Source organism: Prenolepis imparis, unplaced genomic scaffold (genome assembly GCF_030444845.1).
Source record: "Prenolepis imparis isolate NDT839.2.m4 unplaced genomic scaffold, iyPreImpa1.0 SCAF_13, whole genome shotgun sequence".
In the NCBI taxonomy this organism is placed as follows: domain Eukaryota; kingdom Metazoa; phylum Arthropoda; class Insecta; order Hymenoptera; family Formicidae; genus Prenolepis; species Prenolepis imparis.
This window is the reverse complement of record NW_028141171.1, coordinates 10,767,665-10,793,588: the sequence shown is the minus strand read 5'-3', so window position 1 is coordinate 10,793,588 and position 25,924 is coordinate 10,767,665. Positions and strand designations below refer to the sequence as shown.

Genomic DNA, 25,924 nt, shown 5'->3' with positions numbered 1-25,924 from the left:
AAACACGTTTCGAACCAAAATTTGCTTGAACTTTCACATTTTTCGCGGCCGCTTGCTTAAAAACAAATTGGCATCTTTCGCGAATAAACATATTCAATGAATTTTTGCAATTGTACTTTTATTTTGATACTTCTCGAAGAATAATAGAATATGGAAATTTATCAAAATATACTAATATACTATTGAAACGTTCCTAATGCAATTTTGATGCCTATGACATTGGAATTACGCGTTTACGTAATAGGTGCGACTGAAGACAGACGTTCAGTCCCTCATGAGACATAAACATGTATGTACTACATACATATACATAGATTCGCAAATATATTCTTTGTCGCAATATCAGTTACACAAATCATTCGCAAAAAAAAAAGAAAAAAAAAGACGATATCGGGGTCGTATGTTTCATCCCTTCCAACGTCGCCCCCGGACTTCCGAGTCTATATTCGCGCTCGTTGCTTCAAGCGGATTGAAACTTCTCGTTACCGGAGAATCCCAAAAGAATCGTCGATGCACATCCGTTCAGGGAGCATATACACGGACTATACGCATGTCCGTCACAAAGTATGGGAAGAGAGATCTCTTTTCCACAACGCGGTCGAATAAATATTTTTCCAGCGGAACGAAGCCGGCGCGATACATATATACCTACGTCGCTCTCGAGTCTCTCTCTCTCTCGACGGGCCTCGAGATAATATCGGTGTGGAATATCGTTGGAACGACACGAGACCTTTCTGTCTGAAGGGACGTCTCTCCCTGCGCCTTCACCGTGATATATAGATATGTATGCGTTTGTACGTATCTAGAGAACGCGTTCGCACGCACGGCTGGACCGCGAAGCTTCCGCCAGAGGTTGGCGTTGGTATCCACTTGATTGACGATTGTTACGTTGCGGGAATGGAGCCGCGGTGGATGCTGATCTGTTGATGTCAACCCGAAATTTAGCAATGAGACATTTACTCTAGGAGATCTACGTATCTGATTACGCGCTCGTACGTTTTAGATTCGTAATTTACAATTCGCGTATTTTGTTGTTCATTTATTCACGTTCCTCGGAGAATCACGATATATTTGTATTTCCGATGCTCCGACGTTATTTTCCGACGTTGTTTCATTATTTCATTGCCGCCCGCAGTTCGCATTCGTGTTCTCGTCGGCGAAATAAGCGGGGTAAAATTTTTTTTGCGCGACGATGTCGCCACAAGTAGACTTCTTTCAGCGCTGAATCGACGACACGGTACAAGCTGGAAGAAAGGGTGTCTCGGTGGAGTTAGCGTGCTTAATTGAAATCAAGCCCGCGTCGCGGCGGAAGGTTCTTTGCGTTTAAATAGACGCGCAGAACAAACGCGAAAAGAAAAAAAGAGAAACGCGACGTTTCGAGAATGAATGAGAGTATGGTTTTATGGAGCTGGGGAATTTTTATGTCGAGCTTAACGAAGAAGACAGGTGCTTAACACCGATCGGATAAAAAGTGTTATTAGATGATTAAAGTTTTTCTTTTTTATTTTACGTAAGAACAATCGAGATTCGAGAGGGAAAGTCTATAAACGGATTTAACTCGATTTTAACATGCGCAGCAGTTCGTACGTCATCCTTGTCGGTCCGTGACCGACGAGGTAACTTTTCTTTGAAGACGCAGAGTTCTCTTCCTTTCCTCGCTAAGCACTACCGAGAGCGTCTTATTTATTCATGCACACTGCAGCCGGCTTGCGATTACCGGAAGAGACGGAGAATTGGTACGGAAAATAATTTAAAGACGAGTAAAATCCCTAAGCTGGCTCCTCGGCAGCTTTGCATACCTCGACATCATTTAAATGCAGCTTCGCCGTTTAATTGGTTATTTACATTTTATAGCACGCTCTCTCTCTCTCTTTCCCCTTCTTTCTCCTCGGTTCTCTTCCGGCGATTGAAAGCGATCTTTTTTCAAGTGTCGTATATTACGTAACGAACATATGTGAATACGAGCAACGGAAATGCAAATAGCCGATATCGCTACAAACGACAGTTTGTAATTCACTGGTGGAGCGAGTCAGTTAACGGAACTGAAGTTGTAAAAAAGAAAACTAGTCATTCGTCGATATATTACGCGCTTTATTTTCCCGTTGATTTTTCGAAGTGCGATTCTTTCGAAACCTGTGCAAACTTGCGGAGACTGACATTTTCTCTTCTCCATCTCTCTCTGTTCTTTTTCTTTCTTTTTTTTTTGCGCGCTCGTTCCCGAGTTTTGCTTCCACGTTGCTCCTTTTCGCTGCTCGTTTCCGCAACCCGGTAATATCGGCGATATATTAAAGTCGAACCGCGCATTGTGTCGAGTATATACAGCAACTAGGGGGTAAAACGATCAATCGAAGCCAGTCAGACGCAAAAGGCTTTCGCAACGGATATACCTGTCTCAAATGCTGCGGGGAAACGGACGATCCTTTCGTTGCGATGATGCGCCCCGACATTCTCGTAAATATTTTCAATCGTTATTTCCGATCGTCCGTAAGGTTCGCGAGATTCGATCCGTGGTCCACGCCGAACGAAGAGAAATCGCTCGAAACGCGATTTTCTCTCTTTTTATTCCGCAATAACGTCGTGGGGCGAGACGCGCATCCCACTGCGAATTTTATATCGCACAATCAAATGGAATATGTTGCCACAGCGCGCTGTCGAATAATATCCGCGCGTTATAGAACATGATTCAATATTCCGTCGTGCAAAATCATTTTTTTTTTTTTTTTAATATATATATTCGCGCGATGTATATATGTATATACACTAGCGGATCCTGACCTCGATAATGGGGGGGGGGTTTTGCAAAATTATTTTATTTAATATTTTTAGTTTCATGATTAGCTTTTATTTTCCAGGATCAACGACATCGCTCTTTAATGTTTGTTTTTCTTTATTTATATTTTTTAAACAAATTCAGCAAAACTGTTTCTTTTAATTTGCAGGGGGGGGGGAGTTAACCCCCCCCCCCAGGATCCGCTAGTGTATATATATATATATTATATAGATATAAAGAATTTCTCGCCTAATTATTTTCATGCAACGAAATTATCTCATTATTTCGTCCTATGTCTGACTTAATCTAAACTTAATTCCTTGAATGCGTAATGAGTATAATTTCCAGTGTATCTTATAGATACATATTGTATATATTATATATATATATAAAGAATTTTGCCTAATTATTTTCGTGCAACGAAATTATCTCATCATTTCATCGTATGTCTGACTTAATCTAAACTTAACTCCTTGAATGCGTAATGAGTATAATTTCCAGTGTATCTTATACTTTTATTTATATATATATATATATATATGTATATTATATAGATATAAAGAATTTCGCCTAATTATTTTTATGCAACGAAATTATCTCATCATTTCATCCTATGTCTGACTTAATCTAAACTTAATTCCTTGAATGCGTAATGAGTATAATTTCCAATGTATCTTATAGATACATATTGTATATATTATATATATATATATAAAGAATTTCGCCTAATTATTTTCGTGCAACGAAATTATCTCATCATTTCATCGTATGTCTGACTTAATCTAAACTTAACTCCTTAAATGCGTAATGAGTATAATTTCCAGTGTATCTTATACTTTTATATATATATATATATATATATATATGTATATTATATAGATATAAATAATTTCGCCTAATTATTTTCATGCAACGAAATTATCTCATTATTTCGTCCTACGTCTGACTTAATCTAAACTTAACTCCTTGAATGCGTAATGAGTATAATTTACAGTGTATCTTATACTTATATATATATATTTTATATATATATTATATTGTATATATATAAAAGTATAAGATACACTGTAAATTATACTCATTACGCATTCAAGGAGTTACGTGTAGATTAAGTCAGACATAGGACGAAATGATGAGATAATTTCGTTGCATGAAAATAAAATTAGGCGAAATTCTTTATATCTATATAATATATACATACATATATATATATGTATATATAAGTATAAGATACACTGGAAATTATACTCATTACGAATTCAAGGAGTTAAGTTTAGATTAAGTCAGACATAGGACAAAATGATGAGATAATTTCGTTGCACGAAAATAATTAGGCGAAATTCTTTATATCTATATAATGTATACAATATGTATGTATAAGATACACTGTAAATTATACTCATTACGCATTCAAGGAGTTACGTATAAATTAAGTCAGACATAGGACGAAATGATGAGATAATTTCGTTGCATGAAAATAAAATTAGGCGAAATTTTTTATATCTATATAATATATACATACATATATATATATATATATATATATATATATATATATATATATAAGTATAAGATACACTGGAAATTATACTCATTACGAATTCAAGGAGTTAAGTTTAGATTAAGTCGGACATAGGACAAAATGATGAGATAATTTCGTTGCACGAAAATAATTAGGCAAAATTCTTTATATCGATATAATATATACAATATGTATGTATAAGATACACTGTAAATTATACTCATTATGCATTCAAGGAATTAAGTATAGATTAAGTCAGACATAGAATGAAATGATGAGATAATTTCGTTGTACGAAAATAAATAGGCGAAATTCTTTGTATCTATATAATATATATTATATAGATATAATATATATTTTATATATATATTATATAGATATAAAAAATTTCACCTAATTTTATTTTCGTGCAATGAAATTATCTAATCATTTCGTCCTATGTCTGACTTAATCTATACTTAACTCCTTGAATGCGTAATGAGTATAATTTACAGTGTATCTTATACTTATATATATACACTAGCGGATCCTGACGTCGATAGCTCTTTAATGTTTGTTTTTCTTTATTTATATTTTTTAAACAAATTTAGCAAAACTGTTTCTTTTAATTTGCAAGGGGGGGGTTTAACCCCTCCCCCCCCCCCAGGATCCGCCAGTGTGTATATATACGCGATATAAGAGATCGGCATTATGAAAAATATGTTCTGCGAATATTTTTCGAAGAATATCGTAGTGTCGCGCGCGAGATAAAGAAGGGAAGAAGAGGAAGTTTCGGACTCTGCGTCGTTGGCGAAATGTCTGTCTACATTGCGGTGTGTTAAAGTGCGGTGTTCCCGTACTGCTTGAGTCATGTAACTCCGAGGCTTGCGCGCCGTCTGATTTACATTCTCACTTTGCACACAACGTCTTTCCGCGATGACGACGGTGCAGGCGGTACAGAAAGCGGTATGCTGGCTGTTTGCACGCGTGAACTGGCATGTAAAATACGAGAGCAAGCAAAACTCGTTGCATCCCCTTCGTTGCATCCGCCGTACTACGTTGCTGCATCGCCTTCCAAAGGCGATGTTGCGTTTAACTGTATACTGTGCGTTTCCTTTCTAGAGTCTTTGCATTTCCCTTTTCTTTCGCGTCGAGAGATTAATACGTCTATCTTTGTATCTCGCTTTGAGTGTGGGAAAACTGCAGTTAAAAAGAATGGAATCTGATTTGCAATGATCTGATGACTAATATATTCGCAATTAATTGAAAGGGAAGGTCGGAAGGAACTAGAGGAAATAGGCTTTTCGAGTTATTGAGAAAAATATCCAAAAGTGCGAATATCCAGCCTTGATATACGAGAGTAACTTTGTACACTGTAACTCTGTACATAGTGTATATGTATATATACTTGCGCTCTCGGTAGATCTGAGGTACACTTTTACATGAGAGGAGGAAATTCAGGAAAATAAGAACTCTTTCGATCCAAGTGCTTTGAGCTCTGCGTATGTCTCGCTTTTGACATTCTTCAGTGATATCTTAATATCGAAAAGAGGTATCAGACTATATATCTTTATCTACATCTATATCCGTGTAAAATAATGTTACATATATAATTAATGATGACAGGATATCATAAATCATCCATCTCTATTAAAATTTCAGATCTTTTGAAATCTAGATTCTTTTATATAATTTTTCAAGATAAAAACGCGGCGACAGGCTTTCATCAAATTACAATGCGTATGCACTTTTCTTCACTTCTTTTCTTTCCGCGTTCTTGAGATATACTTTTCCATAGCCTTTCACTCAAAAATCGCAGAATATACGCTGATGAAAATCTCACGAGTCGAATATAGTCGATATTGTCAAAGATGTGGAGAGTATGCACTTATCTTGCGCGATGGTCTCCGCCGGGGATGGGATACGAGATTGGTTCGGATAGTAAGAAAGCGCGTGAAAGTCGATGGATTCGAGTATAGGACGCATCCAACGCGACAAAGTACAGAGGTGCAGGGAAAAGAAGAATATATTGCGCGCTCTTGTGTGCAACGTCAGACGGTGCTAAGGAGGAAGAGAGGGAGAGAAAGAGAAAACGAGTGAGAAAGGGGGAGAGGGAAAGAAGTAAGCACGAATATTCTACGACGGGGAGTTTATTCGCCATTTTATGCATTCGCGACGCGCACTTTTATGCATTCACTTTTACGGGCTGGAAAACGACTTCTTATTCCGTAGAAGCAGGGGGTGAAGGAGGAAAAGACGATAGTGGTGGCAGAGCTAGGACGGAGAGTGGCAAAAGACGGCTTGATGTAAGCTTAACGTGCACCTTTCGGCCTTTTGTTTTTTACTCTTGCCTTTGCACCCTCATATTACGGCGAAACAGTCAATGACAATCGACGATTCAGTTTTTTCTCTTGTCAGTTCATCGATCAGTCAATCGATCGACACTTACCTCTGCGAGAGAGATGTCTAATGTCTCTCTTGTGTAAGAAATATAATTATATACTTGTCGAAGATAAATTTTAACAATTCTTGTAATTATTATTATACTTCTCACAAAATAATTTTTACTTAGCGAAAAATATCTAATTATATTTATAATTCGATTCATTGTTGAATGTTGCTGTCGCAAGGGTTACTTGTTCTTCATGGCAAGGCAAATGGTGCAGCGAAGCTCTGAGTACGTAAGAAATAAAGTCCCATTTATTCGTGATTCTCATTAAATGCGAATAAATAGAATCGAGATAAAAGAAGTTTATTAAATGCGGGATTGGGCCGGATTGGAGGATCGGGCAAATAATAAAATGAATCGATTGCTCTTCTCGGTCGAGGCCGAAGGGAAAACGACAACGTAGGGAATAGCGAGGGAAGGAAAAAGTCACGAAACATTCGGTACCTAATCGATCAGGTTGCTCCGATATTGCTCGAGCCGAGCTCGCTCGGCAGGGTCATTAAAACCCGATCCCTTGAATGATTGTTCGCTGAAATTTATTGCTTCGCATGGCGCGCACTGAATTCGAAATTCTGCCGTCGAGGGGAAAATTTCACGCGTAAGTAAGAACATGCGTAGGAACGAGGCTTCGAGGCGTCTTCCTCTGTAAATTACGGCGCGCTCCTGGGAAGACGCCACTTACAGCAAGGTTAACGTAATCGCTAACGCTTTTGGGAAGAAGTCATTATCTCTCTCGTGTACAGTGTGGGGAAAAGTGAAGAGATAATAGAATGGCTTTTTATTTGATAATCCGTTATATACGGGTGAATTAATTGCACTCTCACGGTCGGAACAGGAAGGCCGAGTTTGGTGGCAATGTTCTCCTTATTGTTCTCTTTGTGAGATAGGATAAGGTTACTTTTACTAGTTGTACGTGCGAGAGGGAAAGAGAGAGAGAGACCCAGGTGTGGATCGTGTTCTGAGCATATACGAGCATGTACGTTGACATAGATCGTGACCACTTCCGTTATCCGTAGTACGGCTTCTTCTTGCTATCTCCACGTGTTTGCGCTTCGCTTTCCTTCTTTTTGCCTTCGTATTTTAACCGAAAACCCACAAGTATATTCCCCCAAGTAGATATTCTCTTACGCGAAAATGACATCGACGAGAAGGAGAAGTTTCCATGGTATGAAAAAGAAATTGCTCTCGCGAACGTAATAAAACAGTACGCGTCTTTTTTTCGCTTATATAATTTTATATACCTCTCGTAATATCGGAAGAGATAAACTATATATATATTTGCTTATTTTATCATTTAATATCGTACATAAGTCATCGGCAAAAAATTTATCAATTCATTGAAAGCATCTCTGTAATGGATTTAATCCATTCGATAAAAATGTATGATTTTATTTCAATAACAGAGAGAGAGAGATACGATATTGTTTTTGTGCAATATATACACAGCTGTTAACGAGAAAAAAAAATGAAAATTAATAATATCAGTAAAGGTAAGATTTGTTTTTATCGCGAGAATTTTGATTGCAATTCTGGATGCACTTCCATTCGTCCGATTAAAATCGCGTAAAAGGGCGCCGATTACGCGCAATCCTGTTTTTAGTCGACTCGTTACGTCAGTCGAACGGAAATATAAAGAGAGAGCCTCGAGAAATAGTACCTCCTCTCTTTCTCTCTCTTTGCGCTGATTTTCGTGTTGGTAATGGGCAGATTCAATGCGAGAGAAACTGCGGTGGAGAGAAAAGAAGCAAGTAAGGGTTCCGGGGAAAGGTGGATGCACCGAACAACCAGGGGATGGATAGAAGAAAAAGGGTAGTAACACGTGCAGAAACGACCGGCGAAAAGAGTCCGCGCTTGCGATTCTCGCACGTTACTGTGGACGCACCGATTCGAATGCGGTCGACTGATTTCTCCTCGTCTCGTCGTATCACGGGTCGAGGAAATTTCCTATCGCAACGATGCGGAGAAATAACGTGGAAAATCGGAATAAATGCTCCATTGGTACCGCTGTGTACTCTTTTTTTTCCCTATCCATCTTCGCATCTCTCTCGTTTTCGTTTCAACTCTCCTCTACATCTTCATTATGAATATTATCATTATAATTATTATTGGTCTCATAAATCCGAATGCAATACGCATTATTATATCGTTTTATTGAAATTTATCAATTATGATTACGTCTTTCATCTCTCTTTCTGATTTTAATTTCGATTTTAATTCTGATATTAATTCGATTTACATAGATGTCCAATATATATAATATATATATATATATATATATATATATATATTTTTTTTTTATTTTCTTAAGGCTGCAAACTTATGAGAAAGTTTACAATTTTATATATAAATAATATTTTCTCCAGCGAGATTGTCCTAAAGTTTAATTTTAATATAAGAAAATAAAAATTTGAATATTCTTTTATTCTATATGTAAATAAAATCCTCATATTTTCTATATAATAATATCTTGTCCATAATATATATTCCGCATACATCTGCATTTTCATTTTTCTCTCGCTCGGCCCCTTTTCTTCCGACGGTTTTTATTTCCAGCCTTGTGACCCCCGCATTCGTTAACGATGTGAATTGCTTGCTTCTTCGTGGTCGACCATTATCCTGTCCGGTCAGCGTCATGGATGCATTCAGTACTCAGATTATTTATAAAACACAACTTGTGTGCTTCGATTCATTTCTTATCTTTCGTATAGTTCAAGTTCTGGCATTGCATCATGTTGCCACAAGATAAATAAAAAGTTAAAAAAAAAAGAGAAAAATAATATATACAAAAATTGTGAGTAAATTGTAATAAAAAATACTATTACTATTATTATTATATTTTCTATATAATTATAATAGGAGGACAGACTATGCAACTTTTGACGCAATATTACCCAATGGGAACATTAATATCTTGTTGTAATCCAATCATCAATTATATTTATTTAAAATCGTTATTTCCAAATTAACAATCGCGGAGTGAGAAATCCGTTTGAGAATACAATGTGGCAACGGGAAGAAGAGAAATAGTCTCGGCGGTAAAATCGGGTCGCGGGTGTACGAGAAGCTTTCGAGAAAGAAACAAATGGCATCTTCGTGGCTCAATCTATCGCCTCATTTGAATAAGTCGAACGTCGGATGCGTTCCTACCCGTCGCCTCTTTCCCTCCTCTCTCGTCCCCTTCCTCGTCGCTTCTCGTCTCTCTCACATTCGCCGTCTTCATCGTCCTCGGGTGCTTCTATTCATCCCCTTGTTCCCCACGCGAGGGCTGTCCTCTGTTCTCCGATGATGATGATGGTGGCGCCGACGTCTTTGCACAGTACCTTAAACGTCTCCTGATGGAAATCGTTATTATGCTGTCGATTTTATCTCTTGCCACGAGTCAATTCTTTCGAAAGGCTTGATTCTAGCTTGCTACGTCTCTTTTTCATTGGTTTGTCGACGTATCTCGTCGAGAGTCGCTCTCTGGACAGATGTAAAACATAACGACCGATGGACATATTCGATAATAATTAAAGTATGCAAGTTTAATATCCAAACGACGCGTTCTCCATTTCCGTTTTCATGTCCAATTTCATCAACGACAGATAATTTATTCAATAAGTGTATTCATTTGCCTTTATGAGTCGTTATCGATCAATGAGAAAGAAATCAAACTTTCTCACGATCGCAAAAATTTTGTATCGATAATTTTTCCAACATTTCATCGTCATGCGCGATAAAATTGAGCGTCTTTCGGCTCGTTAATCCTTTTCCGTTTTTCATGATCAGCGCGCCTTCTTATCTTTTCCTTTATTGCGCCCGTTTTACGCGCGCCTGATTTTACGGCGGAAGTAGCTTCGGCTAGGTACGAGATTTAGGAAACGGATTTTGGATGACGGCGAGACGAAGGCGGAAGTAATGCCAAAGAGGCGGGCGGAAGCTTTTCGAAAGTTTCCATCGAGATTTTGTGTCGACTTCCTCGCGGAGCGGTTCACAGCCCACGATGGGATCTTCCACGCGAAGAAAACACGTGGCTGCATTGAGTTTTCCTCTGTTGGGAATAGAATTCTTCCCGTATCCCCGATATATCACATTCTGAAGTTTGGGGAAGTTCGAAATGCTTCGCAAGGGAGTTCCGCGAAATCGGAGAAATCATGTATTGCGATGAGGGAACCGGAGCGTTTCTTCGTCGTGCGATATCATCGTAGAATCGATAGCTGTATAATCGCTCATAATGTTTCTGTAATAAATAATTTTTCTTAATGAAATCTTTTCTCTCTCATACGTGCAATCGCGATTTTGCAAAAATTACTATATATGCGATATCGCAAAAATCTTAATTATTTGATTACATTTTCTCTCTATCATTTTACATCTGCTTGCACAAAACATGTCGCGAGCGTTGATGTTTATTTTGCGACCGTGATATATTCTCCATTATTATCTCTCTAATCTCATCGTATCAGAAAGATTGCAGTAACGACAGCGGTGTCGATAAAATTCTCTTTCTTTCGGAAAATGGAGGAATGGAATAAGAATAAAATTCAATCTTTCAGCGCGAAAATCAAAGTATATTCCTTTACGTAAACAAGATATGCGGTGATAGATAAATGTACGATCCTCCTCGGGAAAATACAAGTGTCGCGTTTGCGCTTGCGGGCCAGCGAGTGCATTAAGAACATTTGCTTCGAGATCTCGAAGCGCGCGGCGCCGCGCCGATATGTATGCAGCGAATAACGATAAAGCACTCCCGGGTGTCTCCGGTGGATTTCTCGGCGAAGCCAGTCGCGCCGCGGCCGCGTCTGTTCACCCGTGTCGGAAAATAAGTATCCGCCTCGTATTACCGGGAGATCCCGTGGGAATTGTAAAACGGAAGGCGGGCCGCGATAATTCTGTAGGTGTCGAGAGAGGATTCCGGAGAAATGGCATCTTGGCCGAGTGCCCGTGTCTGTATCCGCGGCGTGGCGCGGGCTCAGAGGGGTGTCGCGAAAGAAAATAACTGGACGCTTCTTCTAATACGTTTGCTCTCGAGATATGTACTCTTCTCCATCCCGTAGTGAAGTGTCTTGTCTTTCGAAAAATTTATGCGCGAGACGATTAATCCGCTAATGACAGACGCTATTATATTCGTCGCAGTTGTGGTCAGCTTTAGTAAGAGATAATTGTTGAAAAAGTCGAATTACAAACGTGATAATCGGTTGAACGACACCGTAAAGAATTTATTGCGAGACTTACAGATAAACGCCATTAAATAGCGTCAAGGCGAGAATGAGGAATGACACTTTTAATGGCACTCTCTCGACCAGGGACCGACTTCCTTTCCTCTCGCCTCTTCTCTTCGCGAAACTCTGCTTTTTTTCTCCCTCCGTCGTGACGCGACGACCTCCGGGCATTGTTAAGTTTTCCAACCCTCTGCCCCATTTGCTCGTCAACTCCCGCGGGAGCGGCCGGCGTCCCGAATGGTTTCTGCTTTGTCTTCCTCGGCCAAACATGTAGTGTCAGGCGGCCCACCGCCCCGTTTCGGCTTTGCTCTTCTCGCGCTCTAATTGCTCCGCTTTAGCTCGGTTTATCTTGATGTAACTGTTTCCAAATTCTACTCCTCTGTCTGTTCTGCTGGGTTAATGTGTTGGATGTTGCCCCGTAGAATTCCGCGTCGGTAAATTCCGTCAAAAGCAAATATGCGGGTTGAATAATTAAAATTTCAAAAAACATTTTTTTATACTTATATACTTCGTATACTTTTATAAAAACAATTACCTAATTAGATAAAAGAATGACGAAGTATATGTAAAACGTAAGGTACAAATGTACATTTTCATTAGCTCTGTTTTATGACGCTCAACAATTATATTACAGAGTGTCAAAAAAATTTCTTTTAACTTTAGTTTTAACGTAGCCTTCACGTAGCAATATGATTTGTGTCATGTTGTAATGCATCATCGATAATTCTGATTTATCGACGAGCGTTTCTGCCTTCCTGCATGTAAATTGCGACGAAATTGTTTTTTTCCCGCCAGCGATACGGCGTGCTTTCAAAAATGACGATTTATTTTAATCAAGACACGCTGGTGAATATTAATTAAGGAAAAAATGGAAAAACGAGAGACTTCCTCGACAGTGATGGTGTTTCAATTTATTCGCGATTTAATTGAAAAGTGAACGATTTACATATTTACATATATTTTTTTATAAGCACGTTATTTTATTAGTCCATAAAGTAAGCGATACAAAATTTTATGTAGATTTTTTTTCAGAACGCGAAGAAATTTTGCGGTATAATTTCATTAAGATAAAATAATCGTATTTTTTCATTAAGTATCTTGATAAATTTTTAGCTTTCTCACAATGAAGAAAATATAATCTTTAATCAATTTATCTGCTTGACGGTGCTTCATTGTTATATCTTCACGTGATTAAAATGGAAAAATATATTTTTCTAAAGAACTGTAGGATCGGTCGAGATGCGAAAAAATATCTGCTTACGTCAGTCGGCGATTGAAGCCTCGCCATCGATTGACGTTTAAACTCGATACCCCCGTTCTCTTCGTCTTTCACGTCACGTCGTGTTTAGGAGGGATGGAAACAAGAGACGATGGTACTTTTCTCCTCTCCTTTACTTCTCTCGTGTCTTCTTCGTGTGTCCGATATGAAAAGCTGGCGCGACACGTATTTTATTTTATAGAAAGTATGGTCAACTGTATGTCACTTGAGCGAGCGGGAAGAGGGAAGGAACGATTGGTAGGGTTGGGGGTTGATGTCTTCTGATACTCTTGGAGCTCCAGCATCGACAAGGGGCTAGCATTCTCCCTCGAGCATCGTTATTCACAACTATTCTCGAGTAGTCAGAGGGTGCGAGAATACAGGTTAGCCAGCCTCGAGCTACGACGACTCTGTTCTATTATTCAGCCGTCCTCAAAGAGATCGGGTCTGCGGTAGACGGATAGATAGATAGAGAGAAAAAGAAAGAGAAGAGGAAAGAGAGAATTCCGTGATTCTTTCGACACTGTCAAGAAAGTCTTAGAACGTCTTGTGTTTTTTTTGCTTCGGTCGTTTCTTATCTTTCAACCTGCTTGCGAGCGAGCAAAAGCGATTGAAAGTAATAATCTTATCACTGCGAAAAGCCTGTTAAACGCTGCTGTATTCAATCTTTTTTTGTGAATACGTAGCGATAGAAAAATCTTTTAAGTTATTGCAAAAATAGTCTGTTTACATTTAATTTTGCTGCATCCTGGTAAAAACAATCTTGAAATGTTTCTTTGATGCTTTCTTGTCGCGAAATAAATTTCTCAGGACTCATTGCCTTTGGTTTCGAGCTAGATAACAATGCAGCGACACGTCTCAATGTCTCTCCTGTACTCGATAGACACTCGAGCGAGGATCACGTGTCGAAGACAGCAATTTCGAATGTGTCGCGTGTTTTCAATCACATATTTCAGTCAGTGCGACAGCGAGCACATAGCGTAAAATACGTCACGGTCAGCGAGCGCCTCTACGAACGTCGTAGAGGGTGGTCGGTGGTTAAGGGTAGAAGTGATATATACACGCGGCCATTGCCACTGGTACGTTCTGTCGGATGTTACATGGTTTCATGGTGAAATACCGAGACTCTGAACATACACACGCTGCTCTTTCTCTCTCTCTCTCTCCTCTCTTGCGCTTCCTTTCTTTCTATCTTTTATTTTATCTCTCTCAGTCTCTCTGCTGTCGTCTTGTCTGTTCTCTGTCTCTCTTTTTTCCCCTCCCCTTCTTGCTTTATTTCATTCCATTCCACCCTCTCGCATCGTCCAGTTTATCTCCATTCTTCTTCGCTGCTTTCTCCTCGTCCCTCCCTTTCTGCGTCTGGTATCGCAGTCTCCTCTACAGCTGGACGAGGATAATGTCCGCGTGACCTTTGCCTTTGGCGAGACCCCTTCGTTTTCCACGCGTACTATCGTGTGACAGCCCATCGCGTCCTCTACCCTTCTTGTTTCGCAAAGCGAACAAGGCTCGCGTGGATGGAATTTTATGCTGGCTGCTCTCATAAAAATGTGACGGCGCTGGGGATGAACCTGGATTATGGAAATGCTCGGTAGCGGTACCCTTCTTTTTTTCTTCTCTCCCGCGCATCGGGAAAGAGAGAGAGCCAGCGACGTTAACGAATCCCGCGTAGGAACGTGTTTTTAGCTGATCTGGATTTAGAACAAGAGCAGTTCCGCGCTCGGTTCGTTAATCGGTTCCCGACACGTTTCTCGACATTATCCCGCAACATATTCGAGATAGCGCTACATACTAAAAAGGTCACGTTTAACTAAAGAGATTACGTAATGTTAAAGGAGATCACGTTTTTTTTCACAGCACAGGGCTGTGAATTTTTATAACGCGTCCTTTAAAACGTCGCTGTTTGTTTCACACACGTCCGTCACGCGTGCGTTTCGAGCTGTCTTTCCGAATGAAATAGCATCGCGCGGAGGAGGCTTGGCACACGAAACGTTCCAACGATTTCACGATCGAACAAACGGGACGCGACGAACGGCGGGCTAAAATGTTACGCCGCCTATTGTACGAGGTGACTAACGGACGGATGGACGGACGGAAAATTTTATATAGCCATGCCTTTATCGTAAAGATATAGTATAGTATAGGCCCGCGGGATGAAACGGGATTATGAGGAGACGCGCCGAGAGGGAGAGAGGGCTGGCTACTCTCTATATACGTTCTACTCGTCACACATGCACCGTATGATACTCAAAGCCGAAATGAAATGAAACACGCGCGGCACGGCTTCCCGTAGAATTTAATTTAATCTTTCTCATTCGGCCTCAATGTCAGGGAACGTTGGCTGGGTTGGCGCGCATCGGTTATTCGGTTTGATCGACGTTAGTTAATTCCAACGAATGGATCGATCGCGAGCGTGTCCCGTCGTGACAAGATCGTGAGGGGCTCGCGCCGTGAATACAGATTTTGCCTGGGGTGAAGGGGAAAGGGGTAGATAGAGGCAAGTTCTCTCTTTTTTTTTTCCTCTTTTCCTTTTGCGCTCGCGTGCGAGCCAAGCCGAGCTTTCGCCACATTTACATAACCGAAGTTTCCAGTTCCGTTGAACTAATCAATGCCGCCTCGCATCTTCAATTCTCTCCCTGCGTTTTCGTAGAATCCTTTCTCCGGTGTTTTTAAAGTTTTAAAATTTCGAGGGACAATTTTTCATTATCTTCTTGCGGAAAAGTTTCGTGATTAACGATTGATGACTGGGCCATTCGCTAATGCACCGAACCTATCCATCTTCGAATGGAAGTGCTATTGGTCAGGGGCCAAATATTATCCATAAGATTACGTCCATAAGATATATCCCGGTACGCCTGGCGTATAATATCTTACGCGTAATATTTTGCGTATAAAATGTCTGTCGCACGCGATGGATACGACACGCTCGTAAATTCCGCTTTCTTTATCGCCGAATGCGGATTTAAGGGATATACCGTCAGGGGTATTTTCGCGCGCGGTAAACGTAACGCCGGGCTGTTAAACATAACGGCGCTTTTGTAATAAAGATAATGGAGAACAAACAGGTGAATTGAGAGAGATATATGGGGCGGGGGGGAAAGAGAGAAACCAGGTAAGGAGATTTCCAACGCGCATCTAGGGCGTGTTCCTCCTTCTCTCAAGACAAGATTGAGGGTACGCAATGCCGAGAAAGGATCCGAAAGGATCCGGGATAAACGAACGGCGAGATGGCACTTTGCGGCCTTTTCGAAGATGTGCACCATTCGGTACTGTGCGACGTTCTAAAAAACGTATAGAGCACTTCGTCGTCCTTTTCTTCGTACGGAGTGGATTGCGTTACCCCCTTATTGTCGAAGCACGCAATATCGAACGAGGCTGCTTGCTTGCTTCGTTGCATGCGTGCTTCGGTTTTAGCTCTAGCATCTAGCCGACGCTGCGCGCTCGTAATTGGAAAACTTTGGGATTATTTCCCGACACTCTCTCTCTCTCCTCCTCGGGTGATTTAGCCGGATTAATAAGCGCGGTGTTATCGTTGTCCCGGGCTTTCTTTAACACTTTCATATTGCCAGAGGGGCGTTTTCATTTCGCGCAGCGGATCGGAGCGTTTTTATCGCTTAGGCCTCGCGAATCCGCGACGACCTGCGGTCCGAAATTTATGAGAAGCTCAAGTTCCGAATAATACATCTGACCTGTATTTTGCAAATGCTGCATAATATTAACGTAAGATATATACTTTATGACGTATGGCCCGCTTTACGCCTTTCTTTCTTCATTCACGAGGGTATATTTGTTGTATTTACACATGAAAGATAAAGAACAAAAATTTTTATGTTTCTTAGCCGCGAGGAGATATTTTATTTTGATAACAAGTAACCCTCTTTCGGCCTAGCTTTCTACTTTTTCCGGTATCTTGTATTTTATATATGTCTATAAAATATATATGTGCTTATTGATCCATGTAAACTGCAGTTTCTCGTGTATTAATCTTGCGCGAAAAAGTTAACGACCTTTCGAGAGTTTTATTTATCTAGAAGATGGTCGCTGAGAGAGATAGAGAAAGAAAGAGAAGGAGTTTAAATAGTTTACCGATCGCTATTATTAGCGCAAGATTATGTTGCCCATGTGAACTTCAGTGTAGAATAATGTTAAGTTAGATTATCGTAAATACAACGTAGAGGCGACACGTACGAGAGAAAGACCCTGTGAATTAGTTCCGAGCGACTTACGCGAGCAGCTTTTTATATTTTTTAATAGTGCTCTCTCTCTCTCTCTCTCTCTCTCTCTCTCTCTCTCTCTCGCGCGCGACTTTAATATGCTCGTCGATTTAGCATTCGACCGTGTCGTTTCCTTACAGTGTAGGTCATCGGGCGTACTATGACCACAGTCGTTGAATTTGCATACAAGTTGGTTTTCAAGCTTTTCCGCGTAGACGGGATTGTGTTCCCAAGGATGACTTATAGAAAATGGCTCGTTTGTACCATCGCCGAACATTAATGATACCCCATATTATTAGAATCGTTTGATAAGCGAATAAATTCTGATCAAAGTGTTAATTTCTTGTGCCATACATTTTATGATATAATCTTTGCCTTAAAAGTTATAAAAAGTTTTAAGTAATTGAGAAAAAACTTATAACAAAATATATCACATTAATCAATTAATTGCGCGTATATCTAAAGTCTTTTTTTTCTGAGAATATATTTGCATTTTTATTTTATTTTATTATAAAATTGATTGTGCTCGCGCATAAAAAGCACATAAAAAGATTAATCTCAAAGAATGAATGCGTTACACTTATTTCTGTTATGGTTACAGGATTGCGTAAATGTAAGTAGATTAATTATCAAATTAGCTTGAGAAATTTCCAAGTTACGTTACACTTAAACTCCACGGCAACTTAAGCTGGAAGTTGCGGTGACGTCGACTTTACTGAAAACCCTTCGCAGACTGGTTATCCTTTAAGCGAAATGCATGTTATGCATTACGATAGAGTGAAGCGTAAACTGTTGCGTATTATAGTAATTCGGTAATTTGTATCTAAGACGTCATTTGTACGAAACATTTTCTCTCTCTCTCTCTCTCTCTCTCGTACAAAATGTTACGCGCGGTTTACTGCGTCGAATAAACATTTTGCTATACGCATGTTTCACTCACAGGGGTATATATGAATTCTCGATCTGACGCGAAATATCGACGAGCTGCGATGTAACGTAATCGCGATACGGAAAGTATATCGCGGTCAAAAATTCAATAGCTATTTCTGGCTGCGCGCTATAAGATAAAATCGATATAACGATGTGGTGGCATCCGCGTTGAACGGGGAGAGAGATGAAAGAAAATAATACCCCCGCGCGAACGCGAGCACGAAAGCACAAGATTCCCCCTTTATACACAAATTCCTTTCTCTCGAAAGCGTGTTTGCGATTACGAAAAGTTCGCGACGCGAAGAGTTCAACGTTCAAGGATGCATACCAAGTACAGCGACGGTTAAATCGCGAATGGAAAATCACTGTTTTGCTAGGGAGCCAATTGTGTGTTCTTCTTGTGACTTAAGAGTACTGAAATGACAAATATAAAAATTATTATAATTATTTTGCATTATTTACAACAGTAAAGTAATAACTAACGGAGAAATTTATGCATTTTAATGTCGGAATAAATATGAAGCTTTCTTTACTATTATTAGAGCTCGTGTAATTAAATTGTAATTGACATATAAGCTAGAATTTATTATTCTGCTGAAACCAAGAAAGTGTCAAAATCATTAAATGAATATTAAATATATTAATTACTTGCAATAGCTACTTGTAACCCATTGTGAATAGATTTTAAGAGTTACCCTTAAAGGCGCTGCCCTTATCCCGCGGTATTCTGGTCCTCGGCAACCCCGGACATGCGGCACAGCAAATCGAAACGATTTGTAATATCGCGACAACGGACCGTTGGCCCGAGGACGATCGTAAAGCTTACGACGTCCATCGTGCTCGAATGGAAAAGCGGGGGCGTTTCGCGATATCGTAAAACCACGGGGTGAGCGAGAGAAGCGTGGAGTAATGTCAGACGCGCCTTCCGTCTCCCCTTCGGCTTCCGCTGGAAACGCGGCATTAAAATTCGAACACGATCGTGAAAGCGACGATATAACCCCCAGACACCGGTAGCCATGGTAGCTTGCAGAGAATTTGGCGGTCGAATCATTAAAATCCCTCGGGAGAGAGAGACCGCGAGAGAGTCCCTCCCATCCGTGCTCCTTAACGATGGAACGCTCGTATTCCATTTCGTGTCCGACGAAGATCCGTGCTCCGGTTTACCTGTGAGATCTCACGCACACACGCACGCACACGCACGCACGCACGCACACACACACACACACACACACACACACACACACACACACACCATGCTGGTGCGTCCCGTGGGGAATTATCGGGAGCCCGGGCGTCGATCTGTGCTACCAATCATGATCACCCGACGTGATACCGTGATCGATGGCGTGTCTATTCTCTGCCTACACGCACCGTGCAGAAATCAAGTTTTATCCATCGATGAAGAACGCGTTCGGTAAACCGCGGCTTTTATGCAACGTTAATCATTTCGGACTGTACGTTCAGCGTTAATAGCCTACTTGATATTCCTGGTTGCAGATATAAATGACAATATGTCTGATATGTCTTTATTTTAATCACTGTAATATTTATTAGGTTTGTAGCTCACATACGTGAATGTTTTTATATTGACATTTATTTAGTGGAATTATAGGCAAATTGCAATTGTGTGTTTATTTCATTTTTTTTTCTTGATGCAACGAATAGAATTAAAATGTTTTGTTAAACTCTCGTGAAAAATGTAAAAAGATTCATAAAATTGTTTCTATTTGAGACCATTAAGAAACTGAAATAATGAACAACGTTAAACTATAATAGATGTTTTCGAGAACACACGTTATTCCAGAGAAAGTAAAGATAATGCATTGAAAAAGAGAACTTTGTACAATGAAGCAAACTGATAACGCTCTTTGAAAGATGCATCCTTCGTATACGACGTGTGCACGTGTGTGTAAACTATATTTGCCTGAAAATAACTTGCAGTTATGTGTGCTTATCAAAGGGTATACGCACAAGAAGCCACGATGCGTCGCGATGGAAATTTCCCCGAAAAGCCTGTCTACCGAAATATATATGCGAAATCCCGCGAAATAAACCGGCCTTCTCTTTCACTTTAACGCTGACCGCGTCTTTCCCAGCGCGATGCAATTATCGTGTTAGTCAAAGCGAAGATCAAAGATGCAGATTCCTGGCATCTCGTCGTTCGCCCGCGCTTACACAGTTTTTCGCGCGCGCACACGCGATCTCCCCCCGTTCCTCTCTTTTTCCATTACTCGTATAATCTCCTCGGGTCTTGTGCCTCGCGTGCGCTCCAACTCGATCGAATTATCCCTGTAAAGTAGTGCATCGCATAACTCTCTCTGTCTCTCTCTTTCTCTCGTACTATTTTATATTTTCACCTCTGACCTTTCACGAACGTCACAGACCATCGGAATCTATATACGGAGAGGCTCCAATATTTAAAGCATAGACTGCGGGTGAATTATTCGGAATAAAATTTTCTTCCGTCTCTCGAGAACATACACGTTGTTGACAGACACGCGTGTGTGTTGGATGATCTTAAAATTCCTCGACAATAGCACAGTATATATCTGATATATCTCGAAATCCTTCTTCTACTTTTAAAAGGAAATATTATAACAAATATGAAGAACGCGATTACGAGTTTAAGATATTGAAATAATAAATTTCGATAATAAATAAATTGTGCAAGTGTCGCAACGATGAGGATCTATTGTCAAAACGTCTCGTATCTCGGAAAATGAGTCAATTTATAGTTCGCATGCACCCATCCACCCATCTATCCTAAGAACGAGCGGATAGGGACGGGCGATCGAAAGAAATTACCGCGAGAGAGATGAGTTACGAGCGGCGCAACGTCGATTAATAAAGGGGTTGAAAACGCGCAGCTGGAGCCTTGACCACCGGGCGACCGCCGCGCTAGCCGGAAGCCGAATAAACGTTAATTCATTCGCGATAACCGATGGTCGTTGCGCATGCATCGCGCTCGTATGCGCGCGATGCCGCTTTTATCGCACGGCTGGCCGTATATTGTTTCTTTTATGAAGATTGCTCCCCTGAATCATGAGCAACCGAAGAGAGAGAGAGAGAGAGAGAGAGAGAGAGAGAGAGAGAGAGAGAGAGAGAGAGAGAGAGAGCAACCCCCGAGCGGAATTATTGCTGCCCGCGCGCTCATCCCTCTTGGTCGGTTTCGCCCTATCAGTTCGACCCTCTCCTGCGCGAATATACATCGACATCTTCCTATTCCAGTTTCGTAAATCGAATTCGGCCAATTGGGACGATAAGCGTTGGAAGGGAGGACTTTAGTTTGTCGAGACAAACTATGTTGTCTGTGGAAACCCGCGTTCCGGCGAATCGATTTGATTTCAATGGGATAACATCCATGTAGTGGTTTATATTATTACTATTTCTTTTCTATTACATGTAATAACATATTAAATTTAAGCTTTCTTGTACTTGAGATATTATCGCGAATTATGTAAGATATTTGTTTTTCATAAAGTCGCGAAATGTTCTTTAATCAAAATCTCGGAAATAGCAAGGTCGTTACGTCAAATTGACGGTAAAGCGAAAAAAATAGTATCTCCATCTCTATAGGATCACATGTTTTTTTTTCGTCCGATGGTTCTCGTTGCAAAGATTTTTTGCCGCACCGCGTTTCGATACCTTCGGATCTTGTTAAGTCTCCACGCCGAACGGCATCGATCAAACAATCCATCGAGAACTTCTACCTGATTATCTCGACTCTCCGACGCCAAGTAAGCAGATATTCTCTCCAGCTGGAATCACCTTTCCGTCGAATAAAGTATCTCGCTGCTTCTCCTTTCACGCCGGATCTTTGCTTTAGACGATATCAAGGAGCAGGGCTATATATATATACTTGGTATTAAAAGTATGCAATATTGGATTTTTTATCCTGTTTTTAAATCCTCTATCTTGGTGTACCGGTGAGTGCAATTCCCTCGATTGGGAGTTGAAGTTTTTTTTTACATTCTTATATAACGCTATCGCGCCGCTTCTCTCTGACGTATACAAATAAGAAAGTTTAAAAAAAGAACCTGTTATAATCTGTGAACTGCAATCTCTTCGAAAAATTGCAAAGCGTTTTAAAGTTAATTTTACTTTTTAATCAATTAACTATTATTCACATAGTCCATATAGAAGCATTAAAAATCCGTCAGCGCAAATGCAGCATCCATCAACTCTCATTTGCATCCTTGTTATCGTTATTGTCGCAGTTACGAAAAACGATTATTGCTACTGCAGCGTGGTATCATAATCGACAAAAGCCACGTCATATCTCTATTGATTTTTAGGCCAACGTTTATAGGAACTTTTTCATTTATTTGGACAGTTATTATCAGCGCTCGTAGCAGCATTTTTCAATATTGTAACTTTTATAGACACGTATTCGTTGTGTTTTATTTTTAATAAATCGATGCACTCCAAAATATTAGAATTTATAGGCAAAGATTATAAATTTAAGAAAAAAACCGTAATATATATTTCTGAATTAATTCATATTTATTTCTATATAAGATACGTTCATTCTTTTACGCTCATTTTAAACCCGGTAAGGCGCTGATATAAAATCCCTGGTCCGACATTTCTTTACGAGCTCTCTCTCTCTCCTTTTTACTTTTCTCAAGAAGCAGCTGTCAGTCTGAGAAAAGAGAAGAGTCGGTCGTTGCTCATAGTTTTTGCATTTCTAGAAAATGTACGGCCAAGAGAACGTAAAACGAGAGGAACGATCCGAGGAGAGTTCACAGAGATTAATCAGAAACACCTCTCAAGATTCACGTCGACGGAGGCTTGCTCTCCGCCCTTTTCCTATCTCTTGGTAGCTGATGCTAGATGCTACCCTTCGACAATGCCGGCATTTCTTTGTGTTCGCTGTTGCTTTGTTTAATGGCTGATGAGATGGAGTGCGGCGCCAACTTTTCGACGTGTTATAATACGTATGTATGTTTGTTGTCGAATGACGAGATGCTCGATCGTTAGCGCGAATTTCAAGAGTTTTTACCCGAGCAGAGAAGATGCATTGTTTCTGCTTCGAAAAATCGCACGAGCAGAGTAGATAGGACAATGTGTAATTGAGGCTGCGATGAGCATAGATTACAATAGCAGCTCGCATCGAGCAGCTTCTGCTCCTGATGCAGCATCGCTTGCGCTCATGCGATGTCCTCCCGAATCTTACGATTGGATCGTCGAAATAGCGTTGAAAAAGCACAAGTCTGTGTTCTCGCGGCGTCGATTGATCGAACGGGCACGCGGCGCAAATTCCTTTCGTCGATTTTTGTGTGCGCGGAAGCGAACAAAGCTCTCACACGAAGCCGGGAAGTGAAATGTCGTACATCTTCGTCTAAATACGCGCCTCTCGGAACGTGATCTTTGACCGTAGCGAAATGGAAGTTCGAGCGAGAACCATGGCGCCGGTGTAATCGAGAATCGGGAATCACTTCAGGTAGCGACTATAGGATCCGCAACTACCTTTCGATCCTCGTACCGACCATCGAAGACCGCAGCAAGAGTGCTCCTGCGGGAGTTTTCAGAAAATAAAAGTGTCTGTGCCGGAGAGAAGCCGGCAGATAAGAGAAAATAAAATTGAACGCGCTCCGAAGAAAGTGGAACAGAAAAAGAGGGAGAGAGAGAGAGAGAAGGGGGAAAGAATCATGGAAGAATAGCGGAAGAGAGGAGAATAGGACGGTGTAATCTTTTGTTATCTTGTTTGCCGGGGTGATGTTTAACTTTGTTAAAGAAAGGGAGAATTATTTGTCTTAGTAGTCGATCTGTCGCGTTTTACACCGGCGACATTAATTTTAGTGCAGGCATCAGGTTTTTTTATCGGCTCGTTCTGCCAGAGAATCTCATCTATTCGTGTCAATTCGATATCGCGGGAATCTCTGTCACGATGACGTTACTATAATTTCAGTGGAGATGATTTTTTCGTGTCAGTTTCCCTTTACGATTAAATCGGCTATGCACAAGACAGAGAAGCATATACAATATAATTTGTCGCATAACGATTTTCTTTTCTTGAAAAGTTTAATCTAACGATGCTTTTGAGAGAAAGAAAAACAGCGTAAAAGGTAATAGATTTTCTTAATTTGAAAGAAACAAGTTCTCTATTAATTCCGTAATACCCTTTAAAAGACTGCGTCGTTGCTTACATTGAAATTTTCAAACAGTAGGTAAAATTTTTTTTTCCGATTATGGGCAATGATGTACTTTTAAATGAGTGAAAATCAAGAGTTCCCTCATCGTTTCGTGAAGGATTCCGAAGGAGAGGATCTTCCTCTATCCGGAATGATGGTTCGTGATCGGCGTCTAGTGCCCATCTATCCAACGAGCGGGATGAGGTATCCACCGATAATAGTCGCTCTCTCACGCGATCTCGAATCCAACCTATTGATCAGACGAAGGGGAACGTGGTACCCGATTGCACCGAGTGCCTCGAAACGAGATTCGACCTCTCGCCACTTTTCCTCAAACTTGCGCGAATCGGTCGCTTGCGCCCGTCGGTGGAGAACGAGCGAGCGAGCTTATTACACCAAGTGTTTCCCTTCCGTCTTCTCAGCGTGATACTACCCGGACGTGGAAAAGGAGCTGTAAGAAACGCGCCGGCGAGACGCGCTGTTGGCTATTTTTATCTCAACGGAGAGACGCGAGAGAGAAAAGGACTCGACGGCTCTCGTGTTACTCTGTGAACGAAGCGTCAGCTGATGACGTTTATGAACAGGTGGTCATCGATCGACCCCGGGGTAAATTGAGATCCTTATTAAAGCGACAAGCGAAAAACGGGGCTAAGGAACTAAGCAAGCGTTAAAATTCCTTTTACGTAACATAACGCAGTTGAGTTGACGTGTTAAGTTGACGCGGAAAGTATTTTCTCTGGAAAGTTTTCCTCGTCTCGCAAAGATATTTTAACGACGAGCGAGCGTAAGAATACTGCGACTCGCAATCAAATTCTATAAAAATTCTCAATGCTATGTTCTTGAAAAATTTAAGAAAAAAAACATGTCTAATTATATGTCGAATAAACTATTGTTGTTCCGAATAGACGTTATGTCGCTCTTTCATGATTTGTACGTGTAACTAACAAGGCCAATTCAGTTTCCTCAAAGAGAGACACGTCCTTAGTAGCTAACCCGCCTTTCCCCGAGAGTTGGGGCAGTTAACGGAGATAAAAGACCTCCGGTTTAAAGTCGCTCTTGGCCGAAGAGTAACAGTTCCCTTTCTCACTCGCTCGCGCGCGCTTTTTTCTTTTTCATTCCGTCGGCACCAACTTTCTTGGCCTTTTCGAATTCCAGCTTTCTCATCGCGGCGCACTGCGCACGGATTCACTCCGGCATCGAAATAGCGTGAGATATCCTCGGTGTGAGGCGTCCTCGAATAATTATGCCCGTCCGCAGCCACGCAGCTGTCATCTCGTCTGCGGCTCTGAGACCTCTCGACCTTTAATCATTTCAGACGCGAGACGGCAAACAACGCGATTATACGCGGCTGAAACATCGCGGTACAATCACTACCTTCGTATAAACGGCACAACGTGACGATATCGGAATCGTTGCTCAATTAGTAGTCTCGAGAATCGAGATTTATCGATACATGAAAAATCGAGTTAA

General features: G+C 40.7%; 2 protein-coding genes across 12 annotated transcripts in view; one reads left to right on the top strand and one right to left on the bottom strand.

Moving 5' to 3' along the window:
- The window catches only part of LOC145944878 (protein turtle), a 247,977-nt gene that overhangs the window by 68,812 nt on the left and 153,241 nt on the right, over positions 1-25,924 (top strand). The window lies entirely within an intron of this gene.
- Positions 1-25,924, bottom strand: part of LOC145944884 (uncharacterized) — a 219,505-nt gene that overhangs the window by 65,156 nt on the left and 128,425 nt on the right. The window lies entirely within an intron of this gene.